The 9,636-nt window shown below is 46.7% G+C and overlaps 8 non-coding genes across 8 annotated transcripts; all 8 read right to left on the bottom strand.

Annotated features, from left to right (window-relative positions):
* Nucleotides 1-817: 817 nt before the first annotated feature.
* LOC120983762 lies at nucleotides 818-1,008 on the bottom strand. The gene has a single exon (XR_005775203.1). It is a non-coding gene; the product is annotated as a U2 spliceosomal RNA (small nuclear RNA).
* Nucleotides 1,009-2,040: 1,032 nt separating this feature from the next.
* Nucleotides 2,041-2,231, bottom strand: LOC120983761. The gene has a single exon (XR_005775201.1). It is a non-coding gene; the product is annotated as a U2 spliceosomal RNA (small nuclear RNA).
* Nucleotides 2,232-3,262: 1,031 nt separating this feature from the next.
* LOC120983760 lies at nucleotides 3,263-3,453 on the bottom strand. Its single transcript, XR_005775200.1, has one exon. It is a non-coding gene; the product is annotated as a U2 spliceosomal RNA (small nuclear RNA).
* Nucleotides 3,454-4,483: 1,030 nt separating this feature from the next.
* Nucleotides 4,484-4,674, bottom strand: LOC120983759. Its single transcript, XR_005775199.1, has one exon. It is a non-coding gene; the product is annotated as a U2 spliceosomal RNA (small nuclear RNA).
* Nucleotides 4,675-5,706: 1,032 nt separating this feature from the next.
* LOC120983758 lies at nucleotides 5,707-5,897 on the bottom strand. The gene has a single exon (XR_005775198.1). It is a non-coding gene; the product is annotated as a U2 spliceosomal RNA (small nuclear RNA).
* Nucleotides 5,898-6,928: 1,031 nt separating this feature from the next.
* LOC120983755 lies at nucleotides 6,929-7,119 on the bottom strand. The gene has a single exon (XR_005775196.1). It is a non-coding gene; the product is annotated as a U2 spliceosomal RNA (small nuclear RNA).
* Nucleotides 7,120-8,149: 1,030 nt separating this feature from the next.
* LOC120983754 lies at nucleotides 8,150-8,340 on the bottom strand. The gene has a single exon (XR_005775195.1). It is a non-coding gene; the product is annotated as a U2 spliceosomal RNA (small nuclear RNA).
* A 1,030-nt stretch (nucleotides 8,341-9,370) lies between these two features.
* On the bottom strand, nucleotides 9,371-9,561 carry LOC120983753. Its single transcript, XR_005775194.1, has one exon. It is a non-coding gene; the product is annotated as a U2 spliceosomal RNA (small nuclear RNA).
* Between the last annotated feature and the right edge of the window lie 75 nt (nucleotides 9,562-9,636).

Genomic DNA, 9,636 nt, shown 5'->3' with positions numbered 1-9,636 from the left:
TTGGACACGCCTTTTCTTCGCACGAAATTCCTGGTGCGGTGCCAAAGCACGCCAAGCAGAAAGCATGATAGGAATAGTAGTGAGTGAAAGGAAAAAAAAAAAAAAAAAAAAAAGGATAACCATTGTTGATTGTGATGTCACGGCACCATTGTTGAGTGTTCCATCAGGGCCCTTGTGATGTCATCCAATAGCTGACCTTACTTGACCTCTTTGACCTCTTGACCTGACAAGGCTCTTGTGACACGCGCAGTGTTCCGTCCATTGAACAGACAAGGTAGGTCCAGCTGCATAGGAAGTGCTGGGCTACTTTTTAGCCACTAAGTAATCCAGTTCAAAAGATCCACAAGAGGGAGACACAGGCAAACTTTACTCATTTATTGAAGCACTGCAAAAGCTAAATGGTTACATCCAGCCAACTTGATACAAAAAAGGGTCAATTGCCTGCCAGAGACGACTCAGCAACCCTCCGAGGTGTGCACAACAGGCCCAAATCAAACGTGGAGGAGGGGAGGTCCAAACAATTCATTCAGGTGATAAGCCAATTAACCAATCATCAGTCTTAATTGGATCCAGGGTGTGTGTGACGACACTGGGGCTGAATGGGTTGCTTGGTGCTGGAAACAACCGACAGCTGATGCAATTAGGAGATTGACAGACTAGATGCAGGTATTATATGCAAAAAGCAACACTGCACTGACTGGGCAGACAGAGGAGAAGCTGAAGGAGGCACGACACACACAACTTTCCACTTGCTTGGCTGGAAGGATGATGCTTGCAATCCATTTCAATTTCATTCTGTTTTTTCATACTGGATTAGAAGGGGTGCACCGGTCCTGGAGGTACTGCAATACCAGGTCAATGCGTGGAGTGGACAGAGCAAGCTCTTTTTCCATCTCCCTGTTCGAAAAATCCATTTAATATATGGTCCCCAGATAGGGGACGTATCAGATATTAAACTGATAAGAACAGATACTACACTTGATCTTAGCCAAAAGGCCGAGAAGCGATAACCTGAAAAGGGTTCGCAGTACAGGCCGATGGTCCCCAATGCAGAGCACTAATGAAGGCAATAGACTACTGTCCCCAGCCCAATACACAGTCCGGGAGGCTTCTTTCTCTCACAAACCGGGGGAAAACGTTCACGCGCGTCCTACGCACAGAAGTCACACCAGCATGCTTCTTTTCGTGTTTGCTATCTGCATAGCTCCGCCCACACGCGACTTTTGGACACGCCTTTTCTTCGCACGAAATTCCTGGTGCGGTGCCAAAGCACGCCAAGCAGAAAGCATGATAGGAATAGTAGTGAGTGAAAGGAAAAAAAAAAAAAAAAAAAAAAGGATAACCATTGTTGATTGTGATGTCACGGCACCATTGTTGAGTGTTCCATCAGGGCCCTTGTGATGTCATCCAATAGCTGACCTTACTTGACCTCTTTGACCTCTTGACCTGACAAGGCTCTTGTGACACGCGCAGTGTTCCGTCCATTGAACAGACAAGGTAGGTCCAGCTGCATAGGAAGTGCTGGGCTACTTTTTAGCCACTAAGTAATCCAGTTCAAAAGATCCACAAGAGGGAGACACAGGCAAACTTTACTCATTTATTGAAGCACTGCAAAAGCTAAATGGTTACATCCAGCCAACTTGATACAAAAAAGGGTCAATTGCCTGCCAGAGACGACTCAGCAACCCTCCGAGGTGTGCACAACAGGCCCAAATCAAACGTGGAGGAGGGGAGGTCCAAACAATTCATTCAGGTGATAAGCCAATTAACCAATCATCAGTCTTAATTGGATCCAGGGTGTGTGTGACGACACTGGGGCTGAATGGGTTGCTTGGTGCTGGAAACAACCGACAGCTGATGCAATTAGGAGATTGACAGACTAGATGCAGGTATTATATGCAAAAAGCAACACTGCACTGACTGGGCAGACAGAGGAGAAGCTGAAGGAGGCACGACACACACAACTTTCCACTTGCTTGGCTGGAAGGATGATGCTTGCAATCCATTTCAATTTCATTCTGTTTTTTCATACTGGATTAGAAGGGGTGCACCGGTCCTGGAGGTACTGCAATACCAGGTCAATGCGTGGAGTGGACAGAGCAAGCTCTTTTTCCATCTCCCTGTTCGAAAAATCCATTTAATATATGGTCCCCAGATAGGGGACGTATCAGATATTAAACTGATAAGAACAGATACTACACTTGATCTTAGCCAAAAGGCCGAGAAGCGATAACCTGAAAAGGGTTCGCAGTACAGGCCGATGTCCCCAATGCAGAGCACTAATGAAGGCAATAGACTACTGTCCCCAGCCCAATACACAGTCCGGGAGGCTTCTTTCTCTCACAAACCGGGGAAAACGTTCACGCGCGTCCTACGCACAGAAGTCACACCAGCATGCTTCTTTTCGTGTTTGCTATCTGCATAGCTCCGCCCACACGCGACTTTTGGACACGCCTTTTCTTCGCACGAAATTCCTGGTGCGGTGCCAAAGCACGCCAAGCAGAAAGCATGATAGGAATAGTAGTGAGTGAAAGGAAAAAAAAAAAAAAAAAAAAAAAGGATAACCATTGTTGATTGTGATGTCACGGCACCATTGTTGAGTGTTCCATCAGGGCCCTTGTGATGTCATCCAATAGCTGACCTTACTTGACCTCTTTGACCTCTTGACCTGACAAGGCTCTTGTGACACGCGCAGTGTTCCGTCCATTGAACAGACAAGGTAGGTCCAGCTGCATAGGAAGTGCTGGGCTACTTTTTAGCCACTAAGTAATCCAGTTCAAAAGATCCACAAGAGGGAGACACAGGCAAACTTTACTCATTTATTGAAGCACTGCAAAAGCTAAATGGTTACATCCAGCCAACTTGATACAAAAAAGGGTCAATTGCCTGCCAGAGACGACTCAGCAACCCTCCGAGGTGTGCACAACAGGCCCAAATCAAACGTGGAGGAGGGGAGGTCCAAACAATTCATTCAGGTGATAAGCCAATTAACCAATCATCAGTCTTAATTGGATCCAGGGTGTGTGTGACGACACTGGGGCTGAATGGGTTGCTTGGTGCTGGAAACAACCGACAGCTGATGCAATTAGGAGATTGACAGACTAGATGCAGGTATTATATGCAAAAAGCAACACTGCACTGACTGGGCAGACAGAGGAGAAGCTGAAGGAGGCACGACACACACAACTTTCCACTTGCTTGGCTGGAAGGATGATGCTTGCAATCCATTTCAATTTCATTCTGTTTTTTCATACTGGATTAGAAGGGGTGCACCGGTCCTGGAGGTACTGCAATACCAGGTCAATGCGTGGAGTGGACAGAGCAAGCTCTTTTTCCATCTCCCTGTTCGAAAAATCCATTTAATATATGGTCCCCAGATAGGGGACGTATCAGATATTAAACTGATAAGAACAGATACTACACTTGATCTTAGCCAAAAGGCCGAGAAGCGATAACCTGAAAAGGGTTCGCAGTACAGGCCGATGGTCCCCAATGCAGAGCACTAATGAAGGCAATAGACTACTGTCCCCAGCCCAATACACAGTCCGGGAGGCTTCTTTCTCTCACAAACCGGGGAAAACGTTCACGCGCGTCCTACGCACAGAAGTCACACCAGCATGCTTCTTTTCGTGTTTGCTATCTGCATAGCTCCGCCCACACGCGACTTTTGGACACGCCTTTTCTTCGCACGAAATTCCTGGGGGGGGGCCAAAGCACGCCAAGCAAAAAGCATGATAGGAATAGGAGTGGGTGAAAGGAAAAAAAAAAAAAAAAAAAAAAGGATAACCATTGTTGATTGTGATGTCACGGCACCATTGTTGAGTGTTCCATCAGGGCCCTTGTGATGTCATCCAATAGCTGACCTTACTTGACCTCTTTGACCTCTTGACCTGACAAGGCTCTTGTGACACGCGCAGTGTTCCGTCCATTGAACAGACAAGGTAGGTCCAGCTGCATAGGAAGTGCTGGGCTACTTTTTAGCCACTAAGTAATCCAGTTCAAAAGATCCACAAGAGGGAGACACAGGCAAACTTTACTCATTTATTGAAGCACTGCAAAAGCTAAATGGTTACATCCAGCCAACTTGATACAAAAAAGGGTCAATTGCCTGCCAGAGACGACTCAGCAACCCTCCGAGGTGTGCACAACAGGCCCAAATCAAACGTGGAGGAGGGGAGGTCCAAACAATTCATTCAGGTGATAAGCCAATTAACCAATCATCAGTCTTAATTGGATCCAGGGTGTGTGTGACGACACTGGGCTGAATGGGTTGCTTGGTGCTGGAAACAACCGACAGCTGATGCAATTAGGAGATTGACAGACTAGATGCAGGTATTATATGCAAAAAGCAACACTGCACTGACTGGGCAGACAGAGGAGAAGCTGAAGGAGGCACGACACACACAACTTTCCACTTGCTTGGCTGGAAGGATGATGCTTGCAATCCATTTCAATTTCATTCTGTTTTTTCATACTGGATTAGAAGGGGTGCACCGGTCCTGGAGGTACTGCAATACCAGGTCAATGCGTGGAGTGGACAGAGCAAGCTCTTTTTCCATCTCCCTGTTCGAAAAATCCATTTAATATATGGTCCCCAGATAGGGGACGTATCAGATATTAAACTGATAAGAACAGATACTACACTTGATCTTAGCCAAAAGGCCGAGAAGCGATAACCTGAAAAGGGTTCGCAGTACAGGCCGATGGTCCCCAATGCAGAGCACTAATGAAGGCAATAGACTACTGTCCCCAGCCCAATACACAGTCCGGGAGGCGTCTTTCTCTCACAAACCGGGGAAAACGTTCACGCGCGTCCTACGCACAGAAGTCACACCAGCATGCTTCTTTTCGTGTTTGCTATCTGCATAGCTCCGCCCACACGCGACTTTTGGACACGCCTTTTCTTCGCACGAAATTCCTGGTGCGGTGCCAAAGCACGCCAAGCAGAAAGCATGATAGGAATAGTAGTGAGTGAAAGGAAAAAAAAAAAAAAAAAAAAAAAGGATAACCATTGTTGATTGTGATGTCACGGCACCATTGTTGAGTGTTCCATCAGGGCCCTTGTGATGTCATCCAATAGCTGACCTTACTTGACCTCTTTGACCTCTTGACCTGACAAGGCTCTTGTGACACGCGCAGTGTTCCGTCCATTGAACAGACAAGGTAGGTCCAGCTGCATAGGAAGTGCTGGGCTACTTTTTAGCCACTAAGTAATCCAGTTCAAAAGATCCACAAGAGGGAGACACAGGCAAACTTTACTCATTTATTGAAGCACTGCAAAAGCTAAATGGTTACATCCAGCCAACTTGATACAAAAAAGGGTCAATTGCCTGCCAGAGACGACTCAGCAACCCTCCGAGGTGTGCACAACAGGCCCAAATCAAACGTGGAGGAGGGGAGGTCCAAACAATTCATTCAGGTGATAAGCCAATTAACCAATCATCAGTCTTAATTGGATCCAGGGTGTGTGTGACGACACTGGGGCTGAATGGGTTGCTTGGTGCTGGAAACAACCGACAGCTGATGCAATTAGGAGATTGACAGACTAGATGCAGGTATTATATGCAAAAAGCAACACTGCACTGACTGGGCAGACAGAGGAGAAGCTGAAGGAGGCACGACACACACAACTTTCCACTTGCTTGGCTGGAAGGATGATGCTTGCAATCCATTTCAATTTCATTCTGTTTTTTCATACTGGATTAGAAGGGGTGCACCGGTCCTGGAGGTACTGCAATACCAGGTCAATGCGTGGAGTGGACAGAGCAAGCTCTTTTTCCATCTCCCTGTTCGAAAAATCCATTTAATATATGGTCCCCAGATAGGGGACGTATCAGATATTAAACTGATAAGAACAGATACTACACTTGATCTTAGCCAAAAGGCCGAGAAGCGATAACCTGAAAAGGGTTCGCAGTACAGGCCGATGGTCCCCAATGCAGAGCACTAATGAAGGCAATAGACTACTGTCCCCAGCCCAATACACAGTCCGGGAGGCTTCTTTCTCTCACAAACCGGGGAAAACGTTCACGCGCGTCCTACGCACAGAAGTCACACCAGCATGCTTCTTTTCGTGTTTGCTATCTGCATAGCTCCGCCCACACGCGACTTTTGGACACGCCTTTTCTTCGCACGAAATTCCTGGTGCGGTGCCAAAGCACGCCAAGCAGAAAGCATGATAGGAATAGTAGTGAGTGAAAGGAAAAAAAAAAAAAAAAAAAAAAGGATAACCATTGTTGATTGTGATGTCACGGCACCATTGTTGAGTGTTCCATCAGGGCCCTTGTGATGTCATCCAATAGCTGACCTTACTTGACCTCTTTGACCTCTTGACCTGACAAGGCTCTTGTGACACGCGCAGTGTTCCGTCCATTGAACAGACAAGGTAGGTCCAGCTGCATAGGAAGTGCTGGGCTACTTTTTAGCCACTAAGTAATCCAGTTCAAAAGATCCACAAGAGGGAGACACAGGCAAACTTTACTCATTTATTGAAGCACTGCAAAAGCTAAATGGTTACATCCAGCCAACTTGATACAAAAAAGGGTCAATTGCCTGCCAGAGACGACTCAGCAACCCTCCGAGGTGTGCACAACAGGCCCAAATCAAACGTGGAGGAGGGGAGGTCCAAACAATTCATTCAGGTGATAAGCCAATTAACCAATCATCAGTCTTAATTGGATCCAGGGTGTGTGTGACGACACTGGGGCTGAATGGGTTGCTTGGTGCTGGAAACAACCGACAGCTGATGCAATTAGGAGATTGACAGACTAGATGCAGGTATTATATGCAAAAAGCAACACTGCACTGACTGGGCAGACAGAGGAGAAGCTGAAGGAGGCACGACACACACAACTTTCCACTTGCTTGGCTGGAAGGATGATGCTTGCAATCCATTTCAATTTCATTCTGTTTTTTCATACTGGATTAGAAGGGGTGCACCGGTCCTGGAGGTACTGCAATACCAGGTCAATGCGTGGAGTGGACAGAGCAAGCTCTTTTTCCATCTCCCTGTTCGAAAAATCCATTTAATATATGGTCCCCAGATAGGGGACGTATCAGATATTAAACTGATAAGAACAGATACTACACTTGATCTTAGCCAAAAGGCCGAGAAGCGATAACCTGAAAAGGGTTCGCAGTACAGGCCGATGGTCCCCAATGCAGAGCACTAATGAAGGCAATAGACTACTGTCCCCAGCCCAATACACAGTCCGGGAGGCTTCTTTCTCTCACAAACCGGGGAAAACGTTCACGCGCGTCCTACGCACAGAAGTCACACCAGCATGCTTCTTTTCGTGTTTGCTATCTGCATAGCTCCGCCCACACGCGACTTTTGGACACGCCTTTTCTTCGCACGAAATTCCTGGTGCGGTGCCAAAGCACGCCAAGCAGAAAGCATGATAGGAATAGTAGTGAGTGAAAGGAAAAAAAAAAAAAAAAAAAAAGGATAACCATTGTTGATTGTGATGTCACGGCACCATTGTTGAGTGTTCCATCAGGGCCCTTGTGATGTCATCCAATAGCTGACCTTACTTGACCTCTTTGACCTCTTGACCTGACAAGGCTCTTGTGACACGCGCAGTGTTCCGTCCATTGAACAGACAAGGTAGGTCCAGCTGCATAGGAAGTGCTGGGCTACTTTTTAGCCACTAAGTAATCCAGTTCAAAAGATCCACAAGAGGGAGACACAGGCAAACTTTACTCATTTATTGAAGCACTGCAAAAGCTAAATGGTTACATCCAGCCAACTTGATACAAAAAAGGGTCAATTGCCTGCCAGAGACGACTCAGCAACCCTCCGAGGTGTGCACAACAGGCCCAAATCAAACGTGGAGGAGGGGAGGTCCAAACAATTCATTCAGGTGATAAGCCAATTAACCAATCATCAGTCTTAATTGGATCCAGGGTGTGTGTGACGACACTGGGGCTGAATGGGTTGCTTGGTGCTGGAAACAACCGACAGCTGATGCAATTAGGAGATTGACAGACTAGATGCAGGTATTATATGCAAAAAGCAACACTGCACTGACTGGGCAGACAGAGGAGAAGCTGAAGGAGGCACGACACACACAACTTTCCACTTGCTTGGCTGGAAGGATGATGCTTGCAATCCATTTCAATTTCATTCTGTTTTTTCATACTGGATTAGAAGGGGTGCACCGGTCCTGGAGGTACTGCAATACCAGGTCAATGCGTGGAGTGGACAGAGCAAGCTCTTTTTCCATCTCCCTGTTCGAAAAATCCATTTAATATATGGTCCCCAGATAGGGGACGTATCAGATATTAAACTGATAAGAACAGATACTACACTTGATCTTAGCCAAAAGGCCGAGAAGCGATAACCTGAAAAGGGTTCGCAGTACAGGCCGATGGTCCCCAATGCAGAGCACTAATGAAGGCAATAGACTACTGTCCCCAGCCCAATACACAGTCCGGGAGGCTTCTTTCTCTCACAAACCGGGGAAAACGTTCACGCGCGTCCTACGCACAGAAGTCACACCAGCATGCTTCTTTTCGTGTTTGCTATCTGCATAGCTCCGCCCACACGCGACTTTTGGACACGCCTTTTCTTCGCACGAAATTCCTGGTGCGGTGCCAAAGCACGCCAAGCAGAAAGCATGATAGGAATAGTAGTGAGTGAAAGGAAAAAAAAAAAAAAAAAAAAAGGATAACCATTGTTGATTGTGATGTCACGGCACCATTGTTGAGTGTTCCATCAGGGCCCTTGTGATGTCATCCAATAGCTGACCTTACTTGACCTCTTTGACCTCTTGACCTGACAAGGCTCTTGTGACACGCGCAGTGTTCCGTCCATTGAACAGACAAGGTAGGTCCAGCTGCATAGGAAGTGCTGGGCTACTTTTTAGCCACTAAGTAATCCAGTTCAAAAGATCCACAAGAGGGAGACACAGGCAAACTTTACTCATTTATTGAAGCACTGCAAAAGCTAAATGGTTACATCCAGCCAACTTGATACAAAAAAGGGTCAATTGCCTGCCAGAGACGACTCAGCAACCCTCCGAGGTGTGCACAACAGGCCCAAATCAAACGTGGAGGAGGGGAGGTCCAAACAATTCATTCAGGTGATAAGCCAATTAACCAATCATCAGTCTTAATTGGATCCAGGGTGTGTGTGACGACACTGGGGCTGAATGGGTTGCTTGGTGCTGGAAACAACCGACAGCTGATGCAATTAGGAGATTGACAGACTAGATGCAGGTATTATATGCAAAAAGCAACACTGCACTGACTGGGCAGACAGAGGAGAAGCTGAAGGAGGCACGACACACACAACTTTCCACTTGCTTGGCTGGAAGGATGATGCTTGCAATCCATTTCAATTTCATTCTGTTTTTTCATACTGGATTAGAAGGGGTGCACCGGTCCTGGAGGTACTGCAATACCAGGTCAATGCGTGGAGTGGACAGAGCAAGCTCTTTTTCCATCTCCCTGTTCGAAAAATCCATTTAATATATGGTCCCCAGATAGGGGACGTATCAGATATTAAACTGATAAGAACAGATACTACACTTGATCTTAGCCAAAAGGCCGAGAAGCGATAACCTGAAAAGGGTTCGCAGTACAGGCCGATGGTCCCCAATGCAGAGCACTAATGAAGGCAATAGACTACTGTCC

The sequence above is a fragment of the Bufo bufo genome, unplaced genomic scaffold, assembly GCF_905171765.1.
Source record: "Bufo bufo unplaced genomic scaffold, aBufBuf1.1, whole genome shotgun sequence".
Taxonomy (NCBI): domain Eukaryota; kingdom Metazoa; phylum Chordata; class Amphibia; order Anura; family Bufonidae; genus Bufo; species Bufo bufo.
The sequence above is the reverse complement of the archived record's forward strand: the minus strand, read 5'-3'. Positions and strand labels throughout refer to the sequence as shown.